The sequence below is a fragment of the Lepisosteus oculatus genome, chromosome 14 (assembly GCF_040954835.1).
Source record: "Lepisosteus oculatus isolate fLepOcu1 chromosome 14, fLepOcu1.hap2, whole genome shotgun sequence".
NCBI lineage: Eukaryota > Metazoa > Chordata > Actinopteri > Semionotiformes > Lepisosteidae > Lepisosteus > Lepisosteus oculatus.
Window position 1 is genome coordinate 23,361,703 of NC_090709.1, and position 16,119 is coordinate 23,377,821.

At 45.6% G+C, this 16,119-nt stretch overlaps 1 long non-coding RNA gene, 1 other non-coding gene and 1 pseudogene across 2 annotated transcripts; 1 reads left to right on the forward strand and 2 right to left on the reverse strand.

The window, feature by feature from the left end:
• Positions 1-537: 537 nt before the first annotated feature.
• Positions 538-1,343, reverse strand: LOC138242455 (uncharacterized). Its single transcript, XR_011191606.1, has 4 exons — positions 1,237-1,343; positions 940-1,038; positions 789-862; positions 538-621 (listed from the first exon to the last, which is right to left on the reverse strand). It is a non-coding gene; the product is annotated as an uncharacterized lncRNA (long non-coding RNA).
• Positions 1,344-7,457: 6,114 nt separating this feature from the next.
• Positions 7,458-7,576, forward strand: LOC138218833 (5S ribosomal RNA; annotated as a pseudogene).
• A 3,699-nt stretch (positions 7,577-11,275) lies between these two features.
• Positions 11,276-11,388, reverse strand: trnal-caa (transfer RNA leucine (anticodon CAA)). The gene is made up of 2 exons: positions 11,351-11,388; positions 11,276-11,321 (listed from the first exon to the last, which is right to left on the reverse strand). It is a non-coding gene; the product is annotated as a tRNA-Leu (tRNA).
• Positions 11,389-16,119: the final 4,731 nt, after the last annotated feature.

Sequence of the window (16,119 nt, forward strand, 5' to 3'; positions counted from 1 at the left end):
CCAGTATATTGAACACCTCTGTCTCTCCCACAGTAAAAAAAAAAGTCACAATGACCTGTCCAAGGAATAGTGCGGCCATCTTCCCCCAGTACAATGCTTTATAACTCCAGCCATTTTCAGTCCTCATTGGCAGCAATACAGGAAGCATTCTTGAAAGTGGAACCCCCACAAATACAGTACTTTAATTTATTAATGGGTCTCACTTCCCTTGAATTCCTCCACCCCATTCAAACCTGTAAACCATAAAGAAACAAGGGCAGGCAGAAGGGTCTTTCACAGCTTTATTGAAATGTTGCCATTACAAGGCGACTGGAGGCAGGAGAGTCACAAGGGCCAGGCTGGAGCCTTCATTCAGGCACCTGGGGAGGAAGAAGGAGAACAATCCAGCTGAACTGCAGGACACCCACCCCTACAGGAGCTCCTCCTGCCAGACCCTACCTGTCCACTGGCCAACATCTCCAAAGTCCTCTGCTCCCTCCACATCCTCTCTGGTGCTCTCAGCATCTTCACTGGAGCTCTGAGGGTCTCCCTCCTCATCCTCAGTCCAGTCAGCTCCCACATCCAGAGGAGCTTCTACTGGTGCCACAGCCACCCGACTGCTGGTCACCAGGCTCCTAGTACCTGTGGACAAGTAACACCCAGGAGTGAGGGATCTGCTATACCCAGAGACCCACAGTCTACTCATCTACACAGTCCCTTTGTCCAGCACGGGATCATTCCTCAGTTGTCCAAGCATGGTTGTCTCCTGGGCAGAGATGCATCCACAAGGGATAGAGAACCAGACCCACCTTCATTCTGACTGCCAGCACACCTGGACTCACAGCAGGCACAGACCTCATGGTCACCATACAGCTCCTCCCACCTGGAGGAGAGGAGGACAGGTGAGGCCTCCACCTGGCATGTCCCAGAGCACCCTCAGCAGGTTCCTTGCAGAAGTACCTCTTAGCCTCCCTGTTGTAGGTGCAGGACTTGGTCCCTGGTGTTGCTTTAGCAGGAGCCACAGCCATGACAGTGCATGTACAGCTCAGTCACTTCATGCTGCAAGAGGGAAGGTCACAGCATTAAGGGATCAAGGCCAATAGAGGGACAGAGAAGGACCTTCTGCCATCAGTGAAGGCAAGCTGGCAGCTCTAGGCACTACAGCTGCCACAGTCTGGTTCACATCTAGATCATGGATGGAAAAGCAGACAATGGATCAGTAGAGCAAGAAGGCTGAGCAGCCTTTGAGAGCAGTACCTTCCTGGACAGCTTCTTCTGGAAGAGGAAGGCATCAATTGTGAAGCGGAGCACATCCTTCTGCTTGGAGGGGACAAACCTGGACAGGCAGCCATCTGCCGTGCTGTCCACCATGCACCTGGGGACAAGGACAAGGATGAACCCCTGCAGGCTCTCGGGGCTCCTGCCCACCTCTGCTCCCAGAAGGGGCCGTACCCCAAGTTATCGATCACAGGGAAACGGGGCTGCGAGTGCTGGTCCGGTTTCTCGGTTACGTAACACTAGTGGATGTACAGCCTCTGCTCCGCTGTGGCAAAGTAGGCAGTGGCCTGGAAGTACATGGGCTGACCCAGGAAGTACTCATCCTTAGGAGAGAGCCGGACCCAGTGGGCTGGAGAGAGAAAGACAGCATTACACCTGCACACAGCACCCCCTGCTGGCAGGAGGAGCCACTCGCTCAAGGAGCTTACAGTTGGTGGTGAGCAGGACAAAGCTGTGCTTGTTTTTCAGGTCCTTGAAGAAGGTCCTTCTCCTGGCCCACGTGGGGACATAGCCAACCTTGTAGGAGTAGTGGAACCTGCAGGACAGAGGAGATGAAGGGCTTCTGGACACTTTCCCAGCAGCAGCAGAGCCCTGCCTACCTGTTGTAGGAGCACTTGATCGGCACAGAGAAGGGAATGAAGTGATGCACAGGCGCACTGGAGGAGGGCGGGGCATAGCGGAGAGTGTTGGAGTACACCAGGCGGCCCTGGACAACCTGCAAGGTCACAGAGGAAGGGGTATTCCCAGGAAAGGCACTAGCCCTACAGTTCACATCAATACATTGCCTGTAGATGAAGACCCGCTTACCGATCGCTCGGTACCGCACTCGTGAAGCCCGTAGATGAAGTAGAAGTAATGGCGTGTGGTTCGGCTGACGCTGCAGTTGCCCAAGGTCACCTCCGATGGCCGACAGCTGAAGCCGAACAGGAGCCGACTGACCCTCACGTACATCCTGCTGGAGTCGCACCACACAGCCACTGCTCGGGTGCCCCCGATGGCCGGGCGAGCCGGCTGCCGCCCTCGCTGGGGAGGAAACAGGACGCTCTTGATGTAGGCGGGTAAGGGGCGGCTGCCGGCTTCATCTTCTCCTTGTTGAAGTAGGGCGAGTACGCGTCTCTGGACACGGGAAGGCGGTGAAAGTCGGGAGCCAAGGACTGCGAGTCGTTCTCGCTTGTAGACAGGTCTTCGGAGGGCGCATCTGCCAGGTTCAAGTCCTCCAACTGGGCTGCATCTTCAGGAGCCGGGAGGTCGGCCTGGAGCGCCAATTCCCGAGAGTCCCAGCCAGCCGGCCCAGCGGAGACCAGTGCGGGGAGCCCGGCCCCTGCGCACAGGCACAGCACAAAGAGAAACGAGCGCATCGCCAAATTAACGTCCCGCTTAATTGCTACAGGAGTAAAATAAGTAAACCACAAAACCGTGTTGAAGCAAGAAAGCATAAAGTGTGAACGCGGTGACTAGGTTTTTATACTGGCAGGACCTGCTACCGCACACCTGGTCACACTACCGCTCAATCAACACAATCAATTACACACAGAGACCCGGATTGTTCTCAGCGTCTAATTAGAACCTGCTTCCAGTATGAGGCGGGACTCCGTGAAGCCTCCTGAACACTTTCCCGTGTGTATCTGACCTCAGCGGAGGAGTTCCACGCAATTTCGACAGAATTAAATCACCCACACGTGTAAAATTTGCTCAGATTAATTTATTGTTCAATTAGTTTCTAATTTCCGAGGAAAGTGTGTTAAACTCGCTGTCAGACAGAGTACGGAACATGCGACACGTCCGTCCACACTTTCCTTTATCGAGGGGGCTGTTCTATCAACACGTACCGCAATGAAAATAATTTTACTATTTTTCATGTGTAATTGCATGTCATATTAAAATGTGTAATACAAGCATTTCTTTGCTTCCCAGTAAAGAAATACTGATCAGCTTTTGACATGATCTGATAATAATTTGTCTGATTTTCCAGAGATTGCTTTTGCTTCGCAGCACTGAGAACCTATGGAAGCCCGTTTCCGCCAGGGAGTAAAAAAAACGCACTATGGGATCTCAGAATTGTGACTTAGAATCATAGAATTGCGACCTAAAAACTCAGAATTTTGACTTTATCTCTCACATTTGCGACTTCGAAATAGCCCATATTTCATTGTCTGTCCTTTTGTTATTGTAACGGATTCGGGTTCTAGGGTTTGTGCCCTCGCCGCTCCCACCCTACTTCGTGCCTCAAACCCCGTATTGGCTCAAACCCAGGTCTTGCTGGCTAGAACCCGAATCCGTTACAATAACAAAAGGACAGACAATGAAATATGGGCTATTTCGAAGTTGCAAATGTGAGATATAAAGTCAAAATTCTGAGTTTTTAGGTCGCAATTCTATGATTCTAAGTCACAATTCTGAGATCCCATAGTGTTCCCAAGAAAGCTGAATAACGCAAAAGACATATTCCCGATTTTAATTTAGATACACATTTTCTAATGCAGCTTTCATTACAAGACAGTCTATTTCTCTAAAGCGTGTTATGTAAAAAAGAGAAAAATGAAAATATATGCGACCCACTATGCCTTCCTCCAAATCTTTTTCTAGATCTCTTCGTCATACCTTCTCTTCCTCCCTGGGCCACTTGCCCGCTTCTCTCACTAAACCAGCATTCCGTCTCTTTACAGCTATCTGTTCCAAGACCAGGCTTTCTAACCACCTTCTATTCCTTTACAGATGTCGTCGACATAATATCATCCCTAAAGGATTTCGCCTTAAATTTAATACCTTTTCTTTTGACTCTGATACCACCCAGAGTAACCAAGACTTCTAAAACAATTTTCTAGGAAACTAATGCTCTCTACCATTTTCTCCCTCAAAAAACAGATTATCCTTTCCGACAACAACATCAAAGAGGCTAAGGAATTTCTACGGCTGACAGCTCCACATCATCTTCCCTTCATAACTAACCTCATTAGATCTCTCAACTCTAAACTCGACCAGTTTCTCACTACAGAGAAGGCCAAAAAACTCAGTCATCTTCTACAGAAGAAAACCATCAACACCCCGAACACCCTCACCAACCCTAACCTTGTTGTCACCATACCTTCTGACCCTTCCCTTTCACAGGATGAGCGATCCCTCCTCAGCAAAGGGCTCAGTTTTGTACCAGTTCCCAGGAAACTGGACATCACCCAGACCAATGTCGACCTTAACCGCTTTTACCGCAGGATCCGTCTCAGAGCACATTTTGCCGACAATTTCTCTTCACAGGCAGCTGATAACAACCCGGTTATTGATGTCATTAACAACATTAATCCCAAACAGAGCTGTTGGACTCCCTCCTCTGGCCGTTTTCCACCAGTTGATTATTTCATCAACCAATGCACTAATCAAGCTCCCAAGGCACTCCCTATACCCAGTAAACATAGGTGCTCCAGTCTCTCCGCAACAGGGATGATATTGTCATCAAACCAGCGGACGAAGGAGGTGCTGTTGTGGTGTGGCGTAAGGATCTATATATCTTTGAAGCCTCTAGACAACTAACTGACACTTCTGCCTACCTCCCTCTCCAACAGGACCCTACCACTGACTACCAAAAGGAAGTGGTTTCCACCATTTCCCTTTTTATCAGCAGTAACGAGCTCCCCCAGGAGGCGAACCGGCTCATCATGGAACATCCACAGGTATCTCAATTATACCTCCTCCCCAAAATCCACAAACCGGACACCCCTGGACGCCCCATCGTATCAGCATGTAACTGTCCAACTACTTACATCTCAGCCTTTCTCGACAGCCTCATGAGACCGCTGGTTGAAGATCTTCCCTCATACATCAAAGACACCAACCACGCGCTCCAACTTTTTAATGATTTCCAATTTCAGGGTACCGAATGCTACATTTTTACCATGGACATCACATCTCTGTACACCGTCATTCCCCATAATGACGGCCTTACAGCCCTCAAGCACATGCTGGACAAACGCACAGTGCTTGATCCACCCACCCACACCCTGGTACGCCGTGCAGAATTGGTCCTCACACTGAACGCATTCTCTTTCAATAATCTTTTTTACCAACAGGTCAGTGGAGTTGCCATGGGCACCAGAATGGGACCCAGCTATGCCAACATTTTTGTCAGCTGGGTAGAAGAACGCTTCTTCGCTTCCTACACTGGCTATGTCCCTGACCTCTACAAGCGATATATTGATGACTGCGTCGGTGCCGCCACATGCTCCAACGATCAGCTTGAGTTCTTCCTGCACCATTTCACCAACTTCCACCCGTCCCTCAAATATACGGTTAACATATCTTCCACCACTCTTCCGTTTCTAGACATCCACTTGTCTATCAACTACCCCCGACTGTCCACTTCAGTTTATTACAAACCCACGGATTCACACAGCTACCTCCTGTACAGCTAATTTCACCCCAACTACACTAAAAACTCTCTTCCTTTTTCACAATTCCTTAGGTTACGACGATTATGCAGCGACGACATCGACTTCGAGAACCAAGCCCTCGAAATGTACTCATTTTTCATCAACAGAGGATACCCCAGCAGTGTGATTGACAAGGCCCTTGCCCGAGCCAAAAACACCCCCCGGACCATCAACCCGATCAGGAACTCCCGCCGTAAAAACTGCATTCCTTTGGTGCTTCCTTACCACCCTAACACACTTCCTATCCCCAGGACCATTAACCAGAACTTTTCCATCCTACAGGATGATCCCTCCATTGGGGCCCTCTTTTCTGATCGCCCTATCATCTCATATCGCCGACCACCTAATCTGCGTAACCTCCTTGTTCACAGCTCCCTTGACCGCCCTCAACAACCATGTAACCCTGTCTGTAGATGGCTCTGTACTTGAGCTCCAATCAAAATTGAAAAACCTTGGGGTTATATTCGATTCTGGCTTAACATTCGACCCACATGTACAGCATACTGTCAAAACATCTTTTTTTCACCTTAGAAATATCGCAAGACTACGCCCTATGCTATCATTAACTGTGATCTTAAGCTGATCAACATATTTGTATTCTCTCGAATTGACTACTGCAATGCTCTGCTCCCTGGGGTATCTAAATCTACTCTGAACAAGCTGCAGTATGTCCAAAATTCAGCAGCCAGAATCCTGACCAGGTCTAGTGCAAGTGTTCACATTACTCCTATCCTGGAGTCCTTGCACTGGCTTCCGGTCAAATTCCGCGTAGACTTTAAAATCCTCATGCTCACCTACAAGGCTTTACATGGCTTGGCACCTCAATACCTGTCTGAACTTTTATCGCCCTACTCCCCACCTCGCAACCTCCGCTCTTCAAATTCTGCCCTCCTTACTGTCCCCCAAGCCCGTCTACATTGTATGGGCGACAGGGCCTTCTCCTGCTATGCCCCCAAGCTCTGGAACTCTTTGCCCAAGGATATTAGAGAGTCACCTTCTCTAAACTCCTTCAAATCCAGACTCAAAACCCTCCTTTTCAGAAAAGCCTTTACTTAACTGGTTCCATTCTTCACCCCTCTGCTCTTCTTAATACCATCTTCCACGGTCTCCTCTATTGTTATTGTTGTATTGTTGTAATTATAATTGTGTCCTGTCTTGTGAAATTTTCTTATTTATTGTTGTAGTCTTCTTATTTATTGTTATTGTCATCCTGTAAAGCGCTTTGAGAAGCCACCTTTAAAGGCGCTATATAAAATAAAGTTTATTATTATTATTATTATTATTCCCCTGTTCACACGTGCAGTGCGGCTTGTCCGTCTGTTTATTTGTGAGCTTTGGCGAGACACGGGTGCTTGTGTATTAGCGTGAGCGTTTTTTATTCTGATCAGGAACAGTTTTACAAGTCCGCAAAGGATCGAGGAAAGGTATATCGCCAGCTGAAAAGAGACACAGCGCTTCGGCTGTGGAGACTTGTTCGGCTGGCGTTCGGAGAGTCGCGTTTTTCAGAATTGTATTGAGATCGTTTTCCACAGAGCTCAGATGTCAAAGCACAGCAGCAGCTCTCCACAGCGATCCTCTATAGCGCCCTTTCTCCCGCAGCTCCGTCCTCATTGGAAGGAAGCAAGAGTGAAAGGCTGAAGTGAAATAGAGCGGGGACGAAGGCAGTGAAGAGAGAGAACGTGGGAAGAAGAGAAAAACGCAAGGGAAAAAAAGCAGCGTCGTAAAAGAGGTGACGGAGCTGTCCTCTCAATAAGAAGGGTGCCAGCGAGCTTTGCTCTCGCTTACGGCCACACCCCCTTGAGCACGCCTGATCTCGTCTGATCTCGGAAGCTAAAAAGGGATGGGCCTGGTTAGTACTTAAATGGGAGACCGCCTGGGTATACCAGGTGCTGCAAGCTTTTAAGCGCAGGAGGCGCCCTATCCCCGCTCGCTCGCTCATTCCCCTGTTCACACGTGCAGTGCGGCTTGTCCGTCTGTTTATTTGTCAGCTTTGGCGAGACACGGGTGCTTGTGTATTAGCGGGAGCGTTTTTTATTCTGATCAGGAACAGTTTTACAAGTCAGCAAGGGATCGAGGAAAGGTTTATCGCCAGCTGAAAAGAGACACAGCGCTTCGGCTGTGGAGACTTTATTAATAAGGCCCCTCAGTAGTTGAGATCTCTGTTATACCCATCTAGAAACATGCAATCAGCATGTTATTGCTGAAGCAATAGTCACAACATTATTCCACACCTGGGTGAGAGGCGGGTGATGATGACAGTCGTGCTTTCTACACCTTATACTGAGCTCAGAAATGGACCAAGCGGACATCTCACGAGCAGATCCCTCCGCGTATAAGAAAGGCAACTTGTCTCAGCAAAAATACCACGGATTCACATCCAAAATATGATAAAAAGGCAAAAACCCCACACTTGGAATGCAAACGTACCCTAAAAAGGAAACACGGTTTTAAAACGAACTTGATTTTCCCCTGGAGAAACCTTTTTATGGACACACATCGCATCTATTACACATGTAGAACTAAATATAAAGATAAAACTTAATATAAGAAGTCATGACATATCACACATGACGAAGTCTGGTCCAGAATAAACAGTTTACACTGACCCACCTTTATTTACCCTGGTCACTCACTTCTATTAACTGTTTAACTGGGTAACAAATTAATATTTGTTTCAATTTGGGATCTACACCTGGGAGCCCTGAAATGTTGGCCAGAGGGGAGAAGCTTATATTCAGACGTGAGAATATATTAAAAAAAGGATCTGATGTTGTTTTTCACCTGTCTAATCAAAGCTTGTTCAAAAATTATCTGATTATAGGACACACGAGTTTATAATCATACTCATTCCACTTTTTAACCACGTATGTATGCACAATATGAAACGTATATACACTAAATCTCACGTGTGACTCCCATAATATACATTTCTTTACGAAAATTAGGAACACTTACTACAATTATCAACCCCCCATGATGAGGCAATATTTCATACCTTTGTTTCTTTGTGGGTTCAAAGTTCTGTCCTGTCGTTTCACACGTAACGTTTTGGTAGTTATCTCAATTTTCCTTTGCAATTATCTCCAAGATCATCATCAACTTTTTGTAAAACGCTATGCACAACTGATATTTAAAGAAAGTCCTGTACCAAAACGTCTTCGTAGGAAAAGACAACTTTTTTTTCCTTATGTTAGTCGCTACACGGTTACTCAGAAAATCCATTCACCGCCTTTAAAAAAAAAGTTTCGTTTTTTATTGTGGTTCACTGACATTTCTGTCACAATTCTGAGGGACCCCAAATAAAATTCACTTGCCGGTATAAAGACGCCGGCGAGGATAAGACAGGTATCGAGCCACCTGCGTATCTAGAGGACGTTTAAAATAAAAAAAATGGCGTGTAATGTTGCGAAGGGCTACTGTTTTTTTTTAATAGTTTGTCGATTGTAAGGGACGTGGGCCGCGACAGAAATACTGGACGGGGTGGGAAAAGGTTTATTGATGGTTTATTGTACCGCAACGGTCACAATTGACTCACCAGCAAAGATGGCACCGAGGCCACATCGACTCCCTCCCGCTCTGCCTCGCACCGAAGCTCGAGCTGCGGAGCGCGACGCCAAACCGCCGGTCCGCGGTCGCGGGCGCCGGACATAGACGTCATAAACCCTTCCGAGGCGCAGGAATTATAGATCACTGTAGTTTCTTCTGGACCCGGGTTAGGGACAGTGTGCCCTCCGTGAGAGTCTTCTGAGGAAGCCAGTGTCTCATGGGTGTCCAGGCTTGGTACCATCTGTCCATCACAGGACACACAGACACACACACTCACACACCCTGGACAGGACACCAGTCCTTCACAGGACACACACACACTCACACACCCTGGACAGGACACCAGTCCATCACAGGACATACACACACCCTAGATAGGACACCAGTCCATCACAGGACACACACACACACTCACACACCCTGAACAGGACACCAGTCCTTCACAGGACACACACACACAACCTGGATAGGAAACCAGTCCCTCACAGGACACTCAGACACACACACTCACACACCCTGGACAGGAACCAGTCCATCACATGACAAACACACACTCACTCACACACCCTGGACAGGACAGCACTCCATCACAGGACACACACACCAGGGCCAGTTTTCCCAAAAGCCAATTAGCCCAAAAGCCTGTCTTTGGACCCGGAGAACACAGGGAGAACATGCAGACTCCACACAGACAGTCCCCCCCCCCTCCGGGTCCAGACCCGAGCCCGGAGCCCCCCCGCGCTGAACCCCTCCGTACAGACGGCCGCACACAGCTCCGTTGTTCCCGATTCCCGAGGTCATCTGTTAAAAGAAGCCGGTGTGTTGCCTCCAGGTGACATTTCCTACTGGAGTCAGGACAGGAGGCTCTTCTGTACACAGAAGGGGGTGGGGGTGGGGAACAAGCCGCCCAGCCCTGTGGTTGAAGCCGATACCCCGGCTTCTCTCCAGACACAGCTGGGTGAGCTCCTCCAGTCATTACAGGGGGCTCTACTGTACTCAGAGGGTGGCGGGGGTGTGGAACAACTCCTTTGTTTGGGGCCTTGGGGCATTCTTGTTGTGAAAGGCGCTATATAAAAAAACTGAATTGAAATTGAATTTTACAGGTTTGGGTTTTTCGGAGAGCTTGTCAGAGATCTTGTCTGACGTGCCATTTCAAAAACGTAACGACACTCCTCACGTCCGAGCGCCGCCGGTCTGTGACGTAACGTATGCTTACACAACCATGACGGTTTCATCATGGACAGCACGAAAGCCCGAAAAGTGGTTGACGTTTTAATTTGGCAACGCCACGATGGATCCCAGTTTTTTTTTTTATTTTGGAGGCCAAAGAGGACAAAAAAGGAAACGTCCGGAGGTGGATCGATGGTCATCTTTGCGGTTGTTCTGATGTTCTGGAAAAAACAAAACAAAAAAAAACGGCTTGCTTGCCCGGTCGTGTAGTGTTTCCACACTCCACGCAAAGCAACTTCTCTTCGCCCCCGTGGGCTAGTTGCCCGCCGCACCCCTCTCACGTGATAGGGGCTTCCCCTGGCTGTGACGTACTTACCCTACCCCCTTCCGCCAACGTCATACCGAAGGTCGCGCTTCGGGCCGTGGCGATGTTGACGGACTGTCTTGTAGCGTGAGAAGGGTTTAAATTTCGACTTAAGGAGTTGGCCATCGTTATATTTCGCGAGGTATCATACGGGGGGAAAAAGAACATTTATATTTATCAACCTACTAGTAATACTGGGTGGATGTCACGTTCCCCAAAGTTCAGTGCCTCTCTCTAATAAAGTAAAAAACCGACATTAAACTCCGTTCGAAACAGCCGTTTGTTATTCTGTTGTGAGGTGTGAGGGCGGAATGCAAATCAAGTTGGTGAATAGAAAATGAAACAGGAGTCACTTCTTGAGCTATGAATTCCAAAAAGTATGAAAACCTGTGCATTTTAACAGTGCAGAATACTCATAAATTGCACTGACTTGCTTGCTTTCTTCTGTTGCTTTTATATTTCAGTCATTCACTGTCAGCTAGCACTGGAACAATTCAAGAGAGGTAGAAACAGAAGCTGTCAGGAGTGGGATTTGAACCCACGCCTCCATTTGGAGACCAGAACACCCAAGCCCACTGGAAAGACACATGTCCTTGAATCTGGCGCCTTAGACCACTCGGCCACCCTGACAAGCAAGAGCAAGTGCTGTGCTGAATGCACCAGTAGTTGACTAAACTGAGTTTCTTCCCTGAAATTATTTGCTTCCGAAGAGCCAAGTTGCCTTGAATGGATCTTGAAAATCAAATATACGGGTGGATTGTTATTCGGTTGTGAGTTTTGAGGGGCGTATTATAAATTGAGTTGGTGAAAAGACGCTTTTTGTTAGTCTGTCGGGAGGCTGCACAAGGTGTTTAGAGGGAGAACTTCTAAAAAGCAGGCTCTCTATGTTTAACATCAAGGCAGATTTTTTTTTTCTCAATGGAAATGCTCTTTGGCGCTTTCAGCTTTACGTAGGGAACAACGTCTGCCAGATCACTTTTGAGCCAGTGCAAATGGCAATGTGCCACCAAGTACATTTAATATTGGCTGTGGTAGCGAGTTGCTTTTGTTTGCAAAGCTTTTACTTCTTTAAACTGAATCATCGGCAGGAGTAGCTTATTAAATCTTTGCTCATAGCGCTCCATCAGAAATACATTGGAGGCATTGGAGACCCACGTGGTGTTACCACCCCCTGCCAATCCCTGATTGGTTGATCAAGGTGAGATATGAGTCACTTACTCCTGACACTTAGGAATGCAGTCCAGATGTCCATTCGGCACTCCCTAGACAGATAGGCGCCAATGGATGACCATAGATCATGATAGCCAGGCTTAGCTAAGTGGATCTCCGTTTGGGAGCTGTCCCTTATCAGAAGAAAACATCTTAAATCAGCCTGCATGAATACTTTCTCTGTGGCTGCACCACAGAGAGGGAGAGTGAGATGGGGCCTCATTTAGGAAAGCACAGCAACGCTTAATTCTGTCTTATTAATAAGCATTGCCGCTACAGCTGTAAAGTTATTTGGCAAGCATGGACCTCTGAGAAAGAGTCTGAATCCATCAAGAAGACAGGAATTCTAATATCGCACTGCCGTCTTGTGTACAAAATATTTGTTCAGCTCTGACGTCTGTGTGCGTTGACAAGGCATCTCAAAAGGACGTATTAAATAAGAAAATGATCCTTTCTGTTACCATTCCTGCGGTTGGAGCGTTGTTTCACCCTTTTACGTTCTACAATATTTACAGACAAGGTTTTATCACTGGAGTTGTACAGAACAAGTGTGCATCAGTCCATGAAAATCATCAGTACCGCTGTTTTTCTATGCATAGTTTAATCAAGAGCACTTAAAAGATGCAAAAGATGGATTGTGTTCTGTGAGCACCTGCACATCTCTAAGTCACTTCCACAGCCTTCTATGTCGGGGGTATAGCTCAGGGGTAGAGTGCATGCTTTGCATGTATGAGGTCCCGGGTTCAATCTCTGGCATCTCCAAGTGTTTTATGTTACTGTGCTCACATCGCAGTCTTCTGTTGAGTGAGAACTCTTTGCTCGTGTTCATAGAGAGCCAGGTTTACACAATTAAACTCGAAGTGCTACAGTGTTCTCTGCAGTTTTAAATGTACCTCCAAAGCATTTAGTTCTGTTAACTACCAAAGAATGTGAACTAATTTAAAGTCACATTCAGGAAATCCAGAGAACGTCTTCAAACTTGTCGTGGCTGGTGCAGAAAAACCTCACCCGGGATGTTGAATCTCACCCGGGATTTCCTGAGAGATCATTCACCGAGCGAGTCCTCCCTCTGGATTCCGCTGAAAGCTGCGCGAATTCCTCACAGCATATCCTGTACTGTGTAGCACAGTGACAAGAACGCCTTGAGTTCTTTTCCATATGTGAAGGAAAATGCAAAAGAGCATGAAAAGTATTGATGGTATAAAATATCCATGGTACAACTCAAGAAAGAAACTGACGGACAAAACAATGACATTTGATGATTACAAGAGAAACACAACTGTCCGAACATGGGCTTGGATCCTGAACACTTATGTTAAAACACAAAGCAAAGGTTATAACCTGTCAATGTCTCCATGTCTTACAGTTTATGAAATAACACAATTTCTTACTTTCTTATTAATTTCTCACTATAGATAGATGATTGAATTTGAACAAAATCACAATTAAAAACATTTTGGGTTAAACTGTTATTCACATTCTCTAATAAAGAGGAAATGTTAGTGTTTTCCGGTGTGTGAGCCCATTTGTAAAAAAATAACAAATAAAAGTTATATGAATTGAATTGTTCTACTTTTTAGGCTTGCATAGTCTTATTGATATTTCAGTTAAATATTTTCTTCTGTAGTAATTTCAGTTGATATTATATTAATCCTGATTTACAATTTTTGGACATGGTTCATCTTAAATAATTTGTAATTAGTTTCAGGTTTGGAAAATTGCACCCAGAAGCTACTAAAACTGGTAATGTTTGCATAATGTGTATTGTAATAGTAGCATTTTGGGTGGGAAAACAAAAGGTATTTCTTGGTATGAATCCCAAAACTTCATTGGCAGCGTTCTAGGACTTTTTGCTTCAGATAAAGCTGTCAATACATCATAGATTTCTACTCCATCAATATCAGCAGTGTTATCACTACTGAACACTAAATATAGATCCTGGCAATACTTTGTGAGATCTTCTAAAGAAAATCCAAAATTCTACTGAAGCAATCAAATTTATACGTTTATTTTTGAACGAGAAGAGGATCATTCCTCTCAAAACTCAAAACATGCCTGTCTTTTCTTTTTTTCAAGGACAAATGGATTATTGAGGTGTAAAGATGGGTTAAAAAACCAAAATCATCTGCTATTGCTGCTGTTTCTTTGATAGTTTCTTCAAATCCTTCAAGTGATCATCGATATCAAGGAATAATATCATGCACTTGTCGCCGTGCATCCTCAGCTAAAATGTTTTAAAAAGTGCGACAAAAGTACAAAATAACAACATTTATGGTTACTTCTATATTAAAATGAAGGTAAATATACCAAGATATTAAAATACAATTGTACAGTGCTAACCTAATAATGCCTGTGAAGTTTTCCAACAAATTTGAACTGTAATTCTGAAATATTATATATGAGAATGCAAAGAGAGTACAAAGATCAAATTCAATCAGTGAAAATACAACAGTAGCTCACTAAACTAAGTTTCTTCCCTGAAATGATTTGTTTGTAAAGCACCAAGCACCCTTGAATGGATGGCAAAAATCAAATATACAGATGGATTGAGAGTGTGCTTTCCAACTTTTGTATAACATTTTCTTTTGATAGGACGGAGATGTCTTCACAATCTGGATTTTATTAAAAGGAGTGACATCAGTGTAGAACAGCTTTCCTTCTTGGGGAACAACAGTTGTGTTCCATATTTCTTATTCTTTTAGTTTCAAGATTGCAATTTAGTGTGAAACAGAAAAGCCAGCTGGAAAATCTGTTACACGTCATTTACAATGGCCTTTTAACTAATAGCCCGTGCAGGGATCAAACCCCAGCTGTTGGTACGAGTTTCGTAAGGCTCTGCAACATGCAGATGAGAAACTAACCTCTGCTTCTTCATATATACACAGCGAGCTATATTTGCAAGCTTATTGCCCCCTACAGGCTCTGTATTTGATTGCGGTACGAGACCGCCCGTGGAGAAATGAAGTGAGGAGGTTGTGTTCATTAAAAGGCTCATAGCGTCCCTGGGAGGGCTCAAACCACCACCCTTTTGGTTAACACCCGAGCCATAAAGACTCATGTACAGCTTAACACGTCTCGGTCTCAGTGCAAGTGATACACTCCGTAAAAGTTTTGGAGATTCATTTGTTTTTAAAGGAAAATTACCAACAGCAGCTGAGATTTATTGGAGTTTTTTCATTCTATACTGCGATTTCTGTGTTTTGACGAGAAGGGATGGACATATAAGGTCAGAAGGCTGGGGAATTGGACCTTATGGTGAAGGCTGCAGGTTCAGCAGCAGAACCTGTTCAGTATCAGTTGTCTCCCATGTACTTAAAACACTCAACTTCCGGATTTAGAGTCAGACGTGCTACCGTTGCACCATGGGGTACTTAATGAAAAAAAAACAATCAGTGTTCCTGGATCTGTTGTCGAGAACAACACCTGCTCAAGAGCTGTGAGGCAAGAATAAAATGTGGTCTGGGAAGAAGAGACTCTCTTTGGGAGAGCGGCACTCCTCACAGGAGGAAAAAAAAATTCACGACGCTGATGGGGGCTTAAAAGTAGCTGTTTGGCGTGACCTCGTGGCACAACGGAAGCGCTTCTGACTTCACATCAAAAGGCTGCGTGTTCAAATCATGTCGAGGTCAGCTATTAGTTTTTCAAGTTCTGCTTGTGCTGAACATGGAATTCATACCATGTAGTTGAGTTCTATCTGTACACCACATAGATAATCTACACAAAATAGAGTAATAAAGAACACGCATTTAGGAGCTTACGCAGCGAATACCCTTGAATACAAGAGAAAAGGCACGGTTCACATCTGTGAATCATCACCCCCTTCTTTAGAGACAGCTACATCAGAGAATGGAATCCTGGAAGTTTCAGATCTCCTTTATTATAAAGTAAAACAAACCTGAAAGTTGGAGATTTTAAGGACACTGTTTTATTAAACAGTGTCTTAAACCTGAAAATGTAATTTGAAAAAAAAACTGCTATTGGACATTAGCTGGTGCTTTTTGTAACGATTTGCTATTTCATGCTGGAAAACTAAGGAAACAGACCCAACGTTCGCTTTCAGGTGTGGTTCATTACATAATCTATTACTGAAGAGCCTGATTAAAATTTACACGAACCAGCTAGAAGTCGAACCTACAATCTTATGATCCGAAA